The 16,847-nt window shown below is 42.2% G+C and overlaps 1 non-coding gene across 3 annotated transcripts in view; it reads right to left on the reverse strand.

Moving 5' to 3' along the window:
* The window catches only part of LOC127488697 (uncharacterized), a 53,341-nt gene that overhangs the window by 5,956 nt on the left and 30,538 nt on the right, over positions 1-16,847 (reverse strand). The window contains exon 1 of one of the 3 annotated variants that reach the window (XR_016226106.1): positions 2,055-2,276. The exons of the other annotated variants lie outside the window; for them this stretch is intronic. This is a non-coding gene — a transcript (uncharacterized LOC127488697). Of the gene's footprint in view, positions 1-2,054; positions 2,277-16,847 lie in introns of those variants that run through there. 3 annotated transcript variants of the gene reach the window in all.

Genomic DNA, 16,847 nt, shown 5'->3' on the forward strand with positions numbered 1-16,847 from the left:
CAGGGATTCCACATGCAGTCTGGAGTCCAAAGCCATGAGGACTCCTATGACCTGCCTGCTTCCTATTCTCAGGTCACTCTTCGCGGTTACTCCCAACCTTCATCTGCACTGCCCTGATGTGCCCATGACCTTCCCTCCCTTATAACAACACCTACTCTTAAACAGGCAAAGTCTCAGCTTGAATTAGGGAAGACTCTGACATCACAGACCAGGGGACAGCCCACATGATCACCTGTTTAATTTGGACAGCACTTTTTATCACTGTGTTATTTGCCTAGCAACTCATCTTTATATCTCCCCATTGTATAACACTAATCTCCAGGATGCCAGTCTTGTTAACTATTCTATTTTCAAATTGCCCAGTACCAACACATAACAGGTACTCAATAAATATTTACTGAATGAGTGGGTGCTGGTGTTTGCCTTCCTGTTTTTAAAAAGACTTTTAAGTTTGAACCAATTTAGACTCATAAGGCTGCAAAAGTAGTACATGCATATCATGTTTCTGTATCCCACTCACCTGCTTACCCTAATGTTAACATTTTATATATCCATGGTGCTGATCAAAACCAAGAAGCTAACATCAGTACAGAACAATTAACTCAAGCTATTCACACATTTCACCACTTTCTTCATTAATGTTCTTTCTCGGATCCAGCATCCTACATCACATTTACTTGATTCTATAGTTGCCTCCAATCTGTAACAGTTCTTCAGGTTTTCTGTTTTTCATGAACTTGATACTTTTTTTTTTAATTTAAAAGCATTTGATGAGACAACATAAATGAAGGAGCTTCAGAGTTCATGGAAAATGGAATTAAAAGCTGTTTAGTTTGGTTAGTACATAAACTTTTTGAAATCTGTACACAGTTTTTTATGAAACACTTTTTCCATGAACTTGTTGAATACGTCTGATAGTTGACAGGGCAAGAGTTGAAAGGTACAGGTCAAAGGACTGAGCAGCAGGCCTGAGTCACCACCTCCCAGTCTCTTGGGTTAATTCCTTCCACAGCATTTTGAAAACCTGTCACTCCATAGCTGAAGCAACAGAGACTGCCAGGCTATGTATCAAATAGCAAGGTGATGAAGTAAGTTATGACCATGGCAATGCACGAGCCATTAACACTGTCACATTACTTTATCTAGTAAATGGCTTCGGTTCCACTTGTATACTTACCAATGATTTAGAGTTCATCATTTCCAGTGCAATAGTTTTATTGCGCTTTATACTTGAATTATCTTTCAGCAAAACCAAAACAAAACTATGGGTTTCCTGTTCTTTCATTTTGCTTGATGCAGAAAATCTTAAAGTCGGGTGCAAGGGCTGCATTGTGTGCTGGCGTGCTGGGCTAACAGGAAGCTGAATGCACTGCATCTGCTGGCAGATCCTGGTGCATGGATCTATTTAGTAAAGGTTACACCCGCCGCGATCACTTCACTCAGGACCGCCAAGCGGGAAAGACAGACAAAGGGCAGGGCGTGGGGGAGTGGCTTCTGTGCCCTCTGTAGGCACACACCAGGAGACTAGGGTCTTGCTACAAGGATGGGGAAGCTCTTTTTTTGTTTTGGTTTGGTTTTTTTTTTTTTTTTTTGGACAGGCAGAGTGGACAGTGAGAGACAGAGAGAAAGGTCTTCTTTTCCGTTGGTTCACCCTCCAATGGCCACTGCGGTCGGCGCACCGTGCTGATCTGAAGCCAGGAGCCAGGTGTTTCTCCTGGTCTCCCATGGGGTGCAGGGCCCAAGCACTTGGGCCATCCTTCACTGCATTCCCAGGGCCAGAGCACAGAGCTGGACTGGAAGAGGGGCAACCGGGACAGAATCCGGTGCCCCGACCGGGACTAGAACCCGGTGTGCCAGCGCCGCAGGCAGAGGATTAGCCTATTGAACTTTGGCGCCGGTGGGGAAGCTCTTTCTAAAAAAGATCAAAATGCAGAAGAGGCACATGGCAGCGGGGGACAGGGACGCCTCGAGGCAGGCCAGGGGTCCCACAAGTGTCCGCTGCCCAGGGCGCTCACCCGTCCCCTCCCCCTGGGCCGCTGCCTTGCTGCACTCACCAGCTCCACAAAGGGCGCTCCGGGCGGCTCCGCCCCCTGACACCGCTGTTGCCTGCCCTGGCTGGGGCGGGAGAAGGCACTGAGGGCTCCACAGCCTGAGCCAATGACACCTGCTGACTGGACCCAGGGGGCTGGACCAGCAGCTGGCACCTGGCTGAGTCTTGAGGACAGCCTTCCCACAATGGCGACTTGGCGGCTTGGACTGAGGTTGCCTGTTACGCATGCGCCGGAGGCTGGGGCTCCGCACTCCCACCGCGCTTGGCGTTTGCGCCTCGCTAGGCCCGCCTTGACCCCTGGAGACCTGGGTCTGTGTCCCGGGTCCTCAGAGTTCCTGGAGAGGTCAGGACCTGTCCGGAGGACCCGTCCCACTGCCCCTGGCAACCAGCTGGGCTCCCGCCTCAGTGCTGGACCGGACTCTCCACGCCCCTCTTTCCTCGCCTTTTAGTGATGAAACTCAAACCATGATTGAATGATACACATCTTTGCCTGTCTACAGTGAGAATTGAATTTTTGTAAAAGGGGATAACATTTCCTTTAATTGGGATTCAAAACTACTGCACCCTGCTCACCAAAATGGATCGCAGAGGTTCATCTGGAACCAAAAACTATACACGACTTTAAAACCAAAGGCAATTTTGTTCCTGAAGAACAATTTTGCCAACAGGGAGACTCGGGTTCCATTTAGCTGAGGGGAAGAAAAACAGGTTTTGTTTAAGAAAATGGGACGGGGGACTGGGCAGCTGAGCCGCCTTTGGATATGAACAAGATGGAGTGAGCCTGCTGTTTGGAAACCGGCTCCAATCAAGCCGTTACAAAAGTTGCAAGTCCGCTCAAACATCCGGGAAAGGAACGGTCTGTTCTCTTTGGAATCTCCCAAGGTCTGCTGAGTATTGACAAAATCTGTAGAACTGTTGCCGTTTACGTTCTCAACACACTATAGAAGCAGCAACTTGTTCCCCCTAACACATCTGTAAAGGCCCACAAACGGACTTTGGCTTTCCTCTTCAGCATTCTGCACTCATGCTGACAGACTTTTTTCTTTTTCCATTTCTCACTTTTCCTCAAAGGTCTTCATAGAAGACCATGCAGATGAAGTTATGTCAGGAGTCAGTGTTGCCCACTGCTCAGGAGAATCCCAGGAACTGGTCATTTCCAGAAAGTTATGTCCCATGGAAGAAAGATTTGGTGATTCTAAGAGGTGTGCAGAAAAAGGTCTTGAGAAAACACGCCAAGGAACAACGAAGAAATTTATTTTACTGGGGGCATGTCCACTCTGCAGAGGAATGTCTTGGTTTAGGCATAGGAGTAAAATACCACGCTTCAGTTTTGTTTTATTTTTCTGGAAAGCATAGTAGTCAATTATAGCATAGTAGACAATTATAATATAGGCAGAGATTTTGTTCCTAGATAGACAAGTCAGAAAGACAGGGAGTACAAGGTATAATGACAACAAAAAGTAGAAAGATACAAAGTGAAACTGTCAGAATCCTTGCTTTTTTTTCTGAATAAGGAAGCTTTCTCTGTGAGTAAGCAGCTAAATAATGTCCGCGTTCATGCTTTGTTACTTCTTATAACTAGCAAGCTTCTGGCTCACTCTACCAGTCTGCACTGCCCCAGAAGTGTTGATACAGATGTATTTGATGTCACACATATTTCTCTTTGTTCTGCTAGTAAGCAACCTAGAGAAATTCTATTATCTCAGACTACCTGGGCATGAAAGTCTAATGATTTTTATTGAGCAGATATATTCTTGATAATATCTGCTGCTATTTCACCTATTTTTTTTTCCTTCTGATAATAGCTATTCTAACTGGAGTGAGGTAATCTCTCACTGTGATAAATCATTGTATTTCACTGGTGGCTAGTGATATGGAACATTTTTCACTCATTTGTTGCCCATTTGTATGACTTCTTTTGAGAAATGCCTGTTCAGATCCTTTGTTCCTTTTTAATGTTTATTTGTTATTATTGCTGTATTTTTTGAGTTCCTTATATAATCTGCAAATTGTTCATCAAGGAATAGTGTGCAAACATTATTTCCTACCCTGTTGCTTATCTCTTCATTGTTTCCTCTACTGTGCAGAAGCTTCTTAGTTGATACAATCTCATTTGTTTAGTTTTGCTTCTGTTGCCTGTGCTTTTGGAATGTTAGCCAAAAAACTCTTGCCTATACCAACGTTTGGAAGCATTTCCTTCTAGTAGTTTCATGTCTTGCATACAGGTCTTTGATCTGTTTCTGAACTGATTTTTGTAAAGACTGAGAGGTAGGATCTAGTTGCAATCTTCTGCAGATGGATATACAATTTCACCAGCACCATTTATTGAAGATATTGTCCTCTCTGTAATTTGTGTTTGTGGTGTCTTTGCCAAGGATCAGTTGACTGTAGATGTGTGTATTTATTTCTTGGATATCTATTATGTTCTATTGATCTGTGTGTCTGCTTTTAAACATGATTACTACAGTTCTGCAGTGTGTCTTGAAACCCAAGTTCTCTTTGTTCAAGATTGCTGTGGCTATTGGGGTATTTCATGCTTTCACATGAATTCCAGTATTATTTTTTTTCTAGTTCTGTGAAGACTATTACTGGTATTTTGGTGGGGATTTTGTTGAATTGGTAAATTGCTCTGGGTAATACAGAATTTTATTCTTCCAATCAAATGCACGGGGTGGTCGTTGGACTTTTTTGCTTCTTCAATTTTTCATTGTTTTTGTAATTTTCATTCTAGAAGTCTTTTTGTGCTTGATTGAATTTATTCCAAGATTTTTAAAAAACTTTTATTTAAGGTACACAAATTTCATATATATAGAGAGAGATATATAGATTTAGGAACATAGTGACACTTCCCACTGTACCCTCCCTCTCAACCCTGCTCCCACTCTTCCTCCTCCCTCTCCTATTCCCACTTTTAATTTTTATGAAGATATATTTTCAGTTTATATTCATAGTACTAACCCTACACTAAGTAAATAATTCAACAAATGTGGAGCTGGCACCATAGTGCACTAGGTTAATCCACTGCCTGTGGCGCCGGCATCCCATATGGGCACCGGGTTCTAGTCCTGGTTGCTCCTCTCCCAGTCCAGCTCTCTGCTAAGGCCTGGGAAAGCCCAAGTGCTTGTCCCCTGCACCTGCATGGGACACCAGGAAGAAGCACCTGGCTCCTGGCTTCAGATCAGCACAGCTCCAGCAGTTGTGGCCATTTGGAGAGTGAACAACAGAAGGAAGACTTTTCTCTCTGTCTCTCTCTCTCACTCTCTGTAAACTCTACCTGTCAAATAAATAAATAAGAATTCAACAAATAACATGAAGAAAAAAAGGACAACAACACTATTTCTAAAAAACACACTGTTCCTCATCTCAAAATGTTGACTTCACTCCTATACATTGCATTTTAAGTACCCTTTAGGTACTTCATTACTTCATTAGTTAACATAGGTCAGGAAAAACATATGGTACTTGTCTTTTTGGGATTGGCTTATTTCACTAAGTATAATGGTTTCCAGTTGCATCCATTTTGTTCCAAAAAATCAGGATCTCATGTTTTTCAACACTGAGTAGTATTCCATGGTGTTTACATAACATAATTTCTTTATCCAATCATCAGTTGAAGGACATCTGGGTTGATTCCATATCTTAGCTATTGTGAATTTTAAAAGTTATTTTGATAGAATTGCTTTTATAACTTCTTTCCTTCCCTCCCTCTTTGTTTGTTTGTTCCTTCCTTCCTTCCTTCCTTCCTTCCTTTCTTCCTTTCTTCCTTTCTTTCAAGATCTACTTTATTTATTTGAAAGAGCTACAGAGAGAGGTAGAGACAGAGAGAGGTCTTCCATCTGCTGGTTCACTCCCCAGATGATCACAATGGCCAGAGCTGTGCCAATCCAAAGCTTGCACTTCTTCTGAGTCTCCCATGTGGGTGCAGAGGTCCAAGGACTTGGACCATCCTCCACTGCTTTCTCAGGCCATAGCAGAGAGCCAGATCAGAAGAGGAGCAACCGAGACTAGAATCGGTGCCCATATGGGATGCTGGCACTTCAGACCAGGGCTTTAGCCCACTGCGCCACAGTGCTGGCCCCTATAATTTCTTTCTCAGCAAGTTCATTATTGGTTTGTATAAGTGCTACTGATTTCTGAAAGTTGATTTTGGTTCCTGAAATATTACTAAATTGGTTTATCAATGCTGTCAGTCTTTTGTTTTTTTTCTGTATGTAGAATCATACCATTTGAAATGGGGATAATTTGAATGCTTCATCAACACATATTGGAATATAATTTTTAATCCTTCATTTTGTTGATGGAATTATATTGACTGATTTTGTGTGTTGAACTATCCCTGGGACAAATATCACTTGATGGTGGTAAATGATCTTTGTGATGTCTTGTTAGATTCAATTTGATAATATTTTGTTGAGAAATTTTCTATCTACGTTCATCAGGGAACTGCTGGTATGCAGTTTTGTTTACTTGTTTACTTGTCATGTCCTTGTCTGGTTTTGGTGTTAAGATAATGTTGTTTTTGTAGAGTAAGTTTGGAAGGGTTCCATCCCTTTGAATATTTTGGAGTAGTTTCAGAAGAATCGGTGTTAGTTCTTCTTGAAAAATTTGTTATAGTTTAGCAGTGAGGACCATCTGGTTCTGTTTTTTTCTTTCTTTGGAAGACTTGTATAACTGATTCAATCTCATAACTTGTTATTTATCTGGTTTTTTTGTTTGTTTGTTTTTATGGTTAAATTTTAGCAGATTATATAGGTTTAGAAATCTTGGCTGGTGCCATGGCTCACTGGGCTAATCCTCCGCCTTGTGGCACCGGCACACCGGGTTCTAGTCCCGGTCAGGGCGCTGGATTCTGTCCCAGTTGCCCCTCTTCCAGGTCAGCTCTCTGCTGTGGCCAGGGAGTGCAGTGGAGGATGGCCCAAGCCCTTGGGCCCAAGCCCTTGGGCCCCATGGGAGACCAGGAGAAGCTCCTGGCTCCTGCCTTCAGATCAGCGCGGTGCGCTGGCCACAGTGCGCCGGCCGCGGCGGCCATTGGAGGGTGAACCAACGGCAAAAGGAAGACCTTTCTCTCGGTCTCTCTCTCTCATTGTCCACTCTGCCTGTCATAAAAAAAAAAAGAAATCTATCCATTTCTTCTAGGTTTTCCAATTTGTTGGCATTTACTTGTTCATAGTAATGCCTAATAATCTTTTGTGGGATCAAGAACCTGAAGCATTTCTTCATAAAATTTAACAGAAGAGGAAACATAGATCTTATTATTAAAACATAATTTGAGCCGGAGCCACGGCTCAATAGGCTAATCCTCCACCTTGCGGCGCCGGCACACTGGGTTCTAGTCCCAGTCGGGGCGTCAGATTCTGTCCCGGTTGCCCCTCTTCCAGGCCAGCCCTCTGCTATGGCCTGGGAGTGCAGTGGAGGATGGCGTGGGTCCTTGGGCCCTGCACCCCATGGGAGACAGGAGAAGCTCCTGGCTCCTGCCTTCAGATCAGCGCGGTGTGCCGGCCGCAGCGCGCCAGCCGCGGCGGCCATTGGAGGGTGAACCAATGGCAAAAGGAAGACTTTCCTCTCTGTCTCTCTCTCACTGTCCATTCTGCCTGTCAAAAATTAAAAAAAAAAAAAAACATAATTTGGCTTCCAAGTTCCTACATGATTTTTAATGACAAAAATCATAAGTTAATGCTGCTACAAAGTGAAAACTTAATCCAATTATGGTGTTTAGGAGGTAGGCCTATCTGGAGGTTCTTAGAAAATTGGGGATATGCCCTCAGAAGGCAGTTCTCACAAGAAAGTTGATTATAAAAGCTGTATTGGCCATAGATAGCCACTGCTTCCTGACTTAACATGTGACTGTTTTGTCTGCATACACTCTAGATTGACATTTGCTACCCCTACCAGATGCCCAGCCAAAAGGACCACCTGATTTAGACTTGAACCTCCACAATTGTGAGCTAAATAAACTATTTCCTTTATAACATTACCTGCACAGCTATTTCATTGTAGTAATTGTGCATTAGAAAGCTTTTGTTGTTACCTTAACTAAACTACCTGAGAGGAGCTACATAAGAAGGAAGGTTTATTTCAGCTTACAGTTTTGGAAGTTTACAGTCTAACATCAAATTGCCTCATTGGTTTAGGGAGCTAGTGAGGCTGGAGGGTGGTGGATGGATGATCACATGATGAAGCAGAAAGAAGACAGACAGGGAACATGCCCTTCACCTACCATTGTCTACATGTTCTTCCCTTATAAAGCCAGCATGATTCAATCACATGCAAAATCACAGTAATTTGATCTAATCACTTTCCATGGCCCAACTTGTAGATATAATAAAGTTCTATCTTTAATCTATTAACCATTAAGATATTGGGGAAAAATATCTTTAATAAATGGGCCTTTCAAAGACATGCAAACTACTATCCAAAATAAAACATTGTATCAGCCCACAAAGATTCATGTCCATCTCACAACATAAAATATATTCATTCCACTCCCATTGCAGAAGAAAGGGTGGGCAGGAGAATGGGTGGGCAGGAGAATCTCAGGAGACTCCATTGCCATGCCATCGATTCTAGCTATCCAAGATTTTCCAAATCATCACAGCTGTAGCTCAGTTGGAGAGCTACTGAGAACCTTCACAATAGCTTTCCTTTAGAGAAGGCTGTCTCCTACACCTCCCAAGCTCCAGAGCCCAGGATGACAGCCCAACAGCATCTTAAGAAAAAAGCCATTGTTTGAATTCATACTGTTCTAGGGGTCAGAAACCTGTGAATATCCCATTCCTGAGAATCCCCAGATCCGAGACATTCTACCACACAAGCATGGGGGACAGCAGCCTTCAAATGCAACTTGGTCCAGAAGAACAGGTGTGACCCAATGCCTCACTACTACTTGAACTTAGGGTAGATGGTGTACTCCTTGGCCACTACCTCCTCCCATGGCCAGCTACTAGCAGACCCACACCACCACTTCCGAGACTAACTGAAGCTATTTAAACACCCACCTCCCCTGGTCACCACCTCCCCCTGTAGCCAGCTGCTGCTCATTGGCCCAAACCACTGGGACTGAGAGTGGGCACTGCACTCCCCAGCTGCTGTGTCTTCCATGGCAAGATTCTCATGGAACCACACAAATACTGGGACTCAGAATAATGCTGAAGGTCCTTGCCAACAGTACAGTTGACTTACGCTGCCTGAGGAAGCACATACCATTCTTGTGGTATACCCGCTATTACTGCTAGAGTGGCCACACAGCGGGCTCCCAGATCCACTGTTGTGTGCATTACATTGGCCTGGACTGCTACAATGTTGTCCCCACTATATGGTCTCCAGAGACAATGGGTCTTCCTGACTTGACCATAGATTGCAGCCCAAGGAGATACAGATAGACTACAATATGGCACCCAACTGGAAGGAAATTGAATGTACCTCATCAAACTGACACCTCAAAGCACCTCCAGGGATTAGCTATTTTCTATTAAAACCAATGTATAAAACTGATTGAAACAGCCAGTCCACCAGATGTGAAAATCTCAATGTAACCACAAGACAAACGAAAGAAACAATGAAATATTATGCCTCCAAAGGAATACAACAACTTTCTAAAAACGGAATCGCCATCCCCAAACAACATTGATGAAATGCCTGATAATACATTCAAAAGAATGTTTCAAGGAAGCAGTGATATTCAAGAGAGTACAGACAGGGGCTAGCATTGTGGTGCAGTAGGTTAGGCTGTTGCTTGCAATATTAATGTGCCAATTTGAGTCCCAGCTGCTCTGCTTCTGATCCAGCTCCCTGCTGATGCACTTGGGAAGACAGTGGAGGACGGCCAAAGTGCTTGGGTCCCTGCAACCCATGTGGGAGATCAGAATGGAGTTCACGAATCCTGGCTTTGGCCTGGCCCAGACCGGGCTGTTTTGGCCATTTCGGAAGTGAACCAGTGGATGGAAGATCTCTCTCTTCCTCGCAATCTCCTTTCTCTCTCATTCTCCCTCTCTCCTTCCCTCCCTCTGTCTCTGTCTCTCTCCTTCTTTGAAATAAATAAATAATTTTAAAAAAGAGAGTGCAGACAGTGCAACAAAATCATACATGGTATGAGTAATAAGCTCAACAAAAGCACGGCAATGGTAAAGAAGAACAAAATAGAAAACTCATAAGTGAAGGATTCAATAACCTAAATAAAAAATACATGTGAAACCCTTAACAATAGCTTGGTTCAAGAGAAGAAAAAATATTTATCTTGAAGACAGGTCTCATGAAATGTTCTACTCAGATACTCAGAACTAAAGAATAAAAATAGCCTCAGAGATCATTGGGACAGCATTACATGAACAAATATTCTAATTTTGAGGTCCATGAAAGGGAAGAAAATGGAGAAGGTATATTAAATCTATTCAATGAAAGAGTGTTATCAATTCCCTAATCATGGAGAAGATACTCTTATTAAAGTATAGGAGTCCCACAGGAACCAAAATAGACATGAGAAGAAAAGATACTCACCATAGCATATGACAATCAACCTGTCAAAAGTGCAAGGCAAAGGTAGAATTATAAAAGGAGCAAGAAAAAAAATACTAAGTCACATTTAAGGGAACTTCCATTATATTAATAGCAGATTTCTCAGCAATGACATATTACATATTCTTGAAAATTTTCTGCAAAGCTATCCTTTAGAAATAAGGAGAAAAAAAGACTTCCCAAGGCAGACAACCACTGAGAGAATTCATAATCAAAAGCCAACCTTACAAAAGGTACTAATTCTAGAAGTGAAAGATAACTACCATCATAAAAATTTATGTAAATATTAAATCCACAAGAACAGATGCACAGAAGAGAAACAGAAAAGAATAAATCCTTTTCAATACAGTAAGTGACTAAACCATGAAGATAAACAACAAGAAAACAAGACTAGAACAAAATATATTTTAAAATGGAAGAAATTTAGGAAAAAGATAGGGGTCTTTACATAACTACAACCTTGATACAGACTGAGTGAATGGATATAAAAATAGAATCCATAGATATTCCATGAATAAAAAACTCACATTACCAGTAAAGACTCAGACTAAAACTGAAGGGTTGAAGAAAGACATTTCATGCAATGGAAATAAAAATCAAGTAGAATCAGCCATCCTATCACTGAGAACAGTTTTTAAGACAAAAGCTTTAAAAAGAGACAAAGGTAGCCAGCATATCAAGGGGTCAATTCAACAGGAAGCTATTATAATGGTAAATATAAAATGTACCTAATACTGGAGCACCTAGTAGTTTTAAAAGAACATTACTAGATCTAAAGGCAGAGATAGAATCTAACACAACAATAGTGAGACATTTCAACATCTCACCTTCATTGATGGACAGGTCATCCAGAAAAAACTCAATGAGGAAACATTAGTGATAAAGTACACTATAGCCCAAGTGGAGCTAACAATTACAGAACATTTCATTCAACAGCTGCAGAATATACATAATTTCCATCAGAACATGGAATAGTCCCAAGAATAAATGACAAAACAAGGCTCAACCAACTCAAAAGAATCAAAATCATAACATCAATCTTTTCTGACCACAATGGAAAAACTGAGAATCAACAATAGAAACAGTAGATATTATACACATACACAGAGATTGAACCACATGGCATTGAAAGAACAGTGGGTCATTAAAGAAATTAAACAAAAAAATTTAAAAATATCTTGAAACAAAGAAAAATGAAAACAATATACCAAAACTTATGGTACAAAATAAGTACTCAAAGGAAAGTTTATAGGAATGGATGCCTAAATTAAAAAATAACAATATATCCCAAGGACCAAGAAAAGCAAAACACAACAAAAACCCCAAAATCAGTAAAGGAAAGAAAGATCAGAGCAGAAATCAATGAAACAGAAATTAAAAGGCACACAAAAGATCAATGAAATAAATGGTTCTGGAAAGGTAAATTTGGCTGGACTTGATACCAGAGAAACTAGGGCTGGGCTGTTGGTCACTGGACAGCAGTCTGCCATCGAGAAGAGCTGATACAGTGGAGGATGGCCTGGTCCTTGGGCCCTACACCTGCATGGGAGACCAGGGGGAGGCACCTGGCTCCTGGCTTCAGATTGGCACAGCACGCCGGCCATGGCGGCCACTTTGGGGGTGAACCAATGGAAAATGGAGGACCTTTCTTTCTCTCTATCTCTCTGTTTCTCTCTCTCTCTCTCTCACTGTCTAATTCTGCCTGAAAGAAAGAAAGAAAGAAAGAAAGAAAGAAAGAAAGAAAGAAAGAAAGAGGCTTATGCATGAGACTAGCAGTCATGGGGGAGAAGCAGACAGCTTTGTGTCAATGCTTTTCTTGTCTTGCCAGTTAACAAGAGCACATTTAAAGGAGAAAAGGAGTTGGAGGAAGTGAGAGGGGATAATGGGCAAACTGGGAAGGCCAGCTTGAAAGCAGTTGGGGGTGGTTCCTTCAATGTAGGGCTTGATTGTTTACAAGGGGATGGTGTGTTTCCTTCCTTAGCTGAAGTCTTGTGGTTCTAGCCATTTTCCAGTAGTCAGTCCTCAAATTCTTTTTGTTTTAAATTTTTATTTATTTAAAAAACAATGACAGAGAGATACCGAGGGAGAGAGGTAGGGAGAGAGGAAGAAGGAAAGATCTTCCATCTACTGGTTCACTCCCCAAATGGTGGCAATAGCTGGAGCTGGGCTAGGCTGAAGCCAGGAGCCTGGAACTCCATCTGGGTCTCCCACATGGTTAACAGGTGCTCAAGAAGTTGGGCCATCTGGTTCTTTCCCAGGTGCATCAGTAGGGAAATGGATTGGAAGCAGAGCACTGGGACTTAAACTGGTGCTCCCATGTGGGATGCTGACATCACAGGTGGCTGCTTAACCTGCTGCACCATAGCACCAGCCCCAGTCCCAAAATTCTTAGGAAAGTTTTTTATTTTTTTTTCTGTTGAATTAAACATAGTTTTAATTAGCCACAAGATCAGAAAATTAGCTTTTGGTAAGCAGAATGTGTAAAGAGGAATTAAAATGTATTTACTACAGTTACAGATTAAGGGGAAAAAAAAGAAAGTGAAATCAAGCCCCTAATCAGTGCCTTGAATGCAGACTAGATGCCCTCAGGCCCTAGTCTCCTAGCCTGCCTCCCTTAGCTTCAAGTATCCTTTGCCTTTTGAAAGCATTAAAATTAACTCTGACTTGAGAGAGTGGGACAGCTGGCCCCACAGTGACTTGATTCACAAGGTCATTTGCCTCTCTACCAGATAAAACCTTGATGGCCAGTATTACTTGATGAATCTGGCTTTGGGGAATCCCATGTCCAGGGCAGTCATAGCCATCTGTATGGATAGCGGGTACATAGTTCAACATCATAGAAGTTTTCTGAGTAAGACAAAGAACCAACATCACCCTGAATGGGGAAAAGATGAAAACTTCTGGAGCTGGCACTGTGGCATAGCAGGTAAAACAGCCACCTGCAACCCTAGTATCCCATATTGGTGCTGGTTCAAGTCCCAGCTGCTCCACTTTGGGTTCAGCTCCCTGCTAATGTGCTTGGGAAAGCAGCAGAAGGCAGCCCAATACTTGGGACCTTGTACCAATGTGGGAGACCTGGAAGAATCTCCTGGCTTCTGGTTTCAGATTGACATAGCTCCAGCCATTGTGGCCATTTGGGAGTAAACTAGCAGATGGAACATTTCTCTCTCTCTCTCTCTCTCTCTCTCTGCTTCAAATAAATAAATAATCTTAAAAACAAAAAGATGAAAACCTTTCTTCTAAAATCTGGAACAAAAAATGAATGTCTGCACTCACCATTCTTATCCAGCACAATAACAGAAGTGTTAGCCAAAGCAATTAAGCTATAGAAAGAAATAAAAGGCATAGAAATATGCCTGGAGGAAATAAAATTACCCTCACTTGCAGATGATTTGACACATAGAAAAAAGCAGCCAAAAGACTATTAGAACTAACAAATGAATTCATGCAGGAAACATGCAGGATTCGAAATCATCATACAAACATAAACAACATTTTTATACATCAATAACAAACTTATTGAGGAAGGAAGAAACTATAAGAGTGTTTCCACCTACAATAGCTACCAAAGCAATCAAATGCATAGGACCAAATTTAACCAGGAAGGTGAATGACCTCTATAATAAAAAATTACAAAACACTACTGAAAGAAACTGAAGAGGACCCCACACCCCCAGCCCAGAAGAACATTCTCCTCTTTTCATGGATTGAGAGAAAAATATTGTTAAAATATCCATACTACAAAAAGCTGCTTACAGATTTAATACCGTCACCATCAAAATATGGATGGCACTCTTAATGAAAATAGAATAAGTAATCCTTTTTTAAAAAGATTTATTTGAAAGGCAAAGTAACAGACAGAGGTAGAGACAGAGAGAGAGGTCTTACATCCATAGGTTCACTCCCCAAATGGCTGCAACGACCAGGGCTGGGCTAGGCTTAAGCCAGAAGCCAGGAGCCAGGAGCTTCTTCTGGGTCTCCCATGTGGGTGCAGGGGCCCACACACTTGAGCCATCCTCCTCTGTTTTCCCAGGTGTATTAGCAGGGAGCTGGATTGGAAGTGGAGCAGCTCAGGCTTGAAGCAGTACCATAGGGGATGCTAGCACTGCAGGCCAGGGCTTTAACCTGCTGCACCACAGCTCTGGATCCAAAATAAACAATCCTAATAGTCACAGAAGCAAAAGTGACCCCGAGCAACAAAAGCACTATTGAGCCAAAAGAACAAGGCGGGAGCATCACAATGCCTGATCTCAAAGCATACTATACTGACTAAAACAGCACAGTATTGGCATAAAAATGGATATGTGTAGCAGAATGGAGATCCTGGAGATACGTCCACACAGCTCAGCTATGTGATGTCATAAGATTCACCTTGGAGAAAAGATGTTCTCTTTAATCAAATATCATGCGAAAAATGGACATTCACATTCCAAAGAATGAGATTAGATCCTTAGCTCCCAGTACTGCAGACATTAAGCCAAAATGAATGGAAGACTTTAATCTAAGTCCAGAAATGATAAAACTAGTAGAAGAAAACATATGGAAGAGTTCTATACCATTGGTCTGGTCATTGATTGTTTTAGATATGACCTCATAAGCAAGACAACTAAAGCAAAAAAAAGACAAAAATGATTTCATCAAGATAAAAAGCTACTGCACAGCAAAAGAAACAATCTACAGAATGAAGACAGAATTTACCAAATATGAATAAATATTTGTGACTTATGCTTCTGCAAGTGAGTTAGCATACAAACTACACAAGTTACTCCAACAGTTCAATAGCAAGAAAACAAATAACCCAATTTAAAAATGGACAAAAGTCCTAAACCAACATTTACTAAGGGAAGACATAGAAAATGCCAAAACATACTGAGAAAATGCTCAACTTCACTAATCATAATGGAAATGCAAATCAAAACCGCAATGAAATATGATTTCACTCCTATTGGAGTGGCTATTACCAAGAAGATGAAAGATGGCAAGTGCTGGCAAGGATGTGGAGAAAAGAGAACCCTGTACACTGTTAGTGAAATCGGAAATTAAAAAAGCCTTTATGAACAGTATGGAGGTTCTTCAAAATATTAAAAATGGAACCTCCACATGGTCCAGCTATTGTACTTCTGTGTACATATGCCCAGGAAATGAAACCAGTAGGTTAAAGAGACAGCTGCACTCTGTGTTTATTGCTGTACTATTCACAATAACCAAGACATGCTGTTAACTGTCCATCAGCAGATGAAGAGATCATTAAAATGTCATACATATACACAATAGAACATTATTCAGCTATAAAATGAATGAAATCCAGTTTTGTGACAGCACGGATGAACCTAGGAAATAGTACATTAAATAAAATATGGCAGACACGGTAAGACAAATACTTCATGATTTCACTAAGGTGTAAAATCTAAGACATCCGATCTTGTAGAGGACAGAATAGCATGGTGGTTACCAGAGGCTTGTGTGGCCAGTGGGGAGGGGAAAGGTGGGATGTGGGTCAAAGAAAATATAATTACAGTTAGGTAGGAGAGGTAAAAAGCCCAGCAGAGAGAAATCTAGAGACACAAACTAGAAAAGCGACTTCTTGGGACTGGGAGTCAGGGTTGGGAAGTGGAGAGGGAACAGTTAGCTGAGAGAGCAAGAGAAAGTGGGAATGTCTGCTAGTGGCTATAGAGCTTATTTTTTTAAGATTTATTTATTTAAAAGGCAAGTGACAGAGAGGAAGAAACACACACAGAGAGCGAGGGAGCGATCGAGCGAGCGAGAGAGAGAGGAAGGGGGAGGAGAGATAGAATCTTCTATCTCTGGTTCACTTTTCAAATGGCAACAGCCAGGTCTGGGCCAGGCCAAAGCCAGGAGTCGGAAACTCCATCTAGGTCACCAAGGGTGCCAGCACCCAAGTACTTGGACCATCTTCCACTGTCTCCCCAGATGCATTAGCAGGAAGGTGAATTGGAAGCACAGCAGCCATTACTTAAACTGGCATTTGTATTGGATCGACTATATAGACATATGGGGTGGGGGGGAAGGAAGGCCAAGCCACGCCAGCAGAGAGTGAGGCACTGCTTAGCAAGAGTCGGTTTTGGTATGGCAGCAACTCCTGCTGGCGACAACGCTTGGCGCCAACCCCCCCCCCCCTCCGCAGGGAGATGGACGGGTGGGGGAGGGGCTTCTCCCTGACAGGCTGAAGGGACGGGGGCGGGGGGAACCCAGAGGGCAACGTGCAAGCGGGAATCAAATGTGGCCGCGTGGGACCTATGAGAAAGAAGCTTCCAGAATGCGTACG

Source organism: Oryctolagus cuniculus, chromosome 19 (genome assembly GCF_051225735.1).
Source record: "Oryctolagus cuniculus isolate XC-2025 breed Fujian yellow rabbit chromosome 19, ASM5122573v1, whole genome shotgun sequence".
Taxonomy (NCBI): Eukaryota; Metazoa; Chordata; class Mammalia; order Lagomorpha; family Leporidae; genus Oryctolagus; species Oryctolagus cuniculus.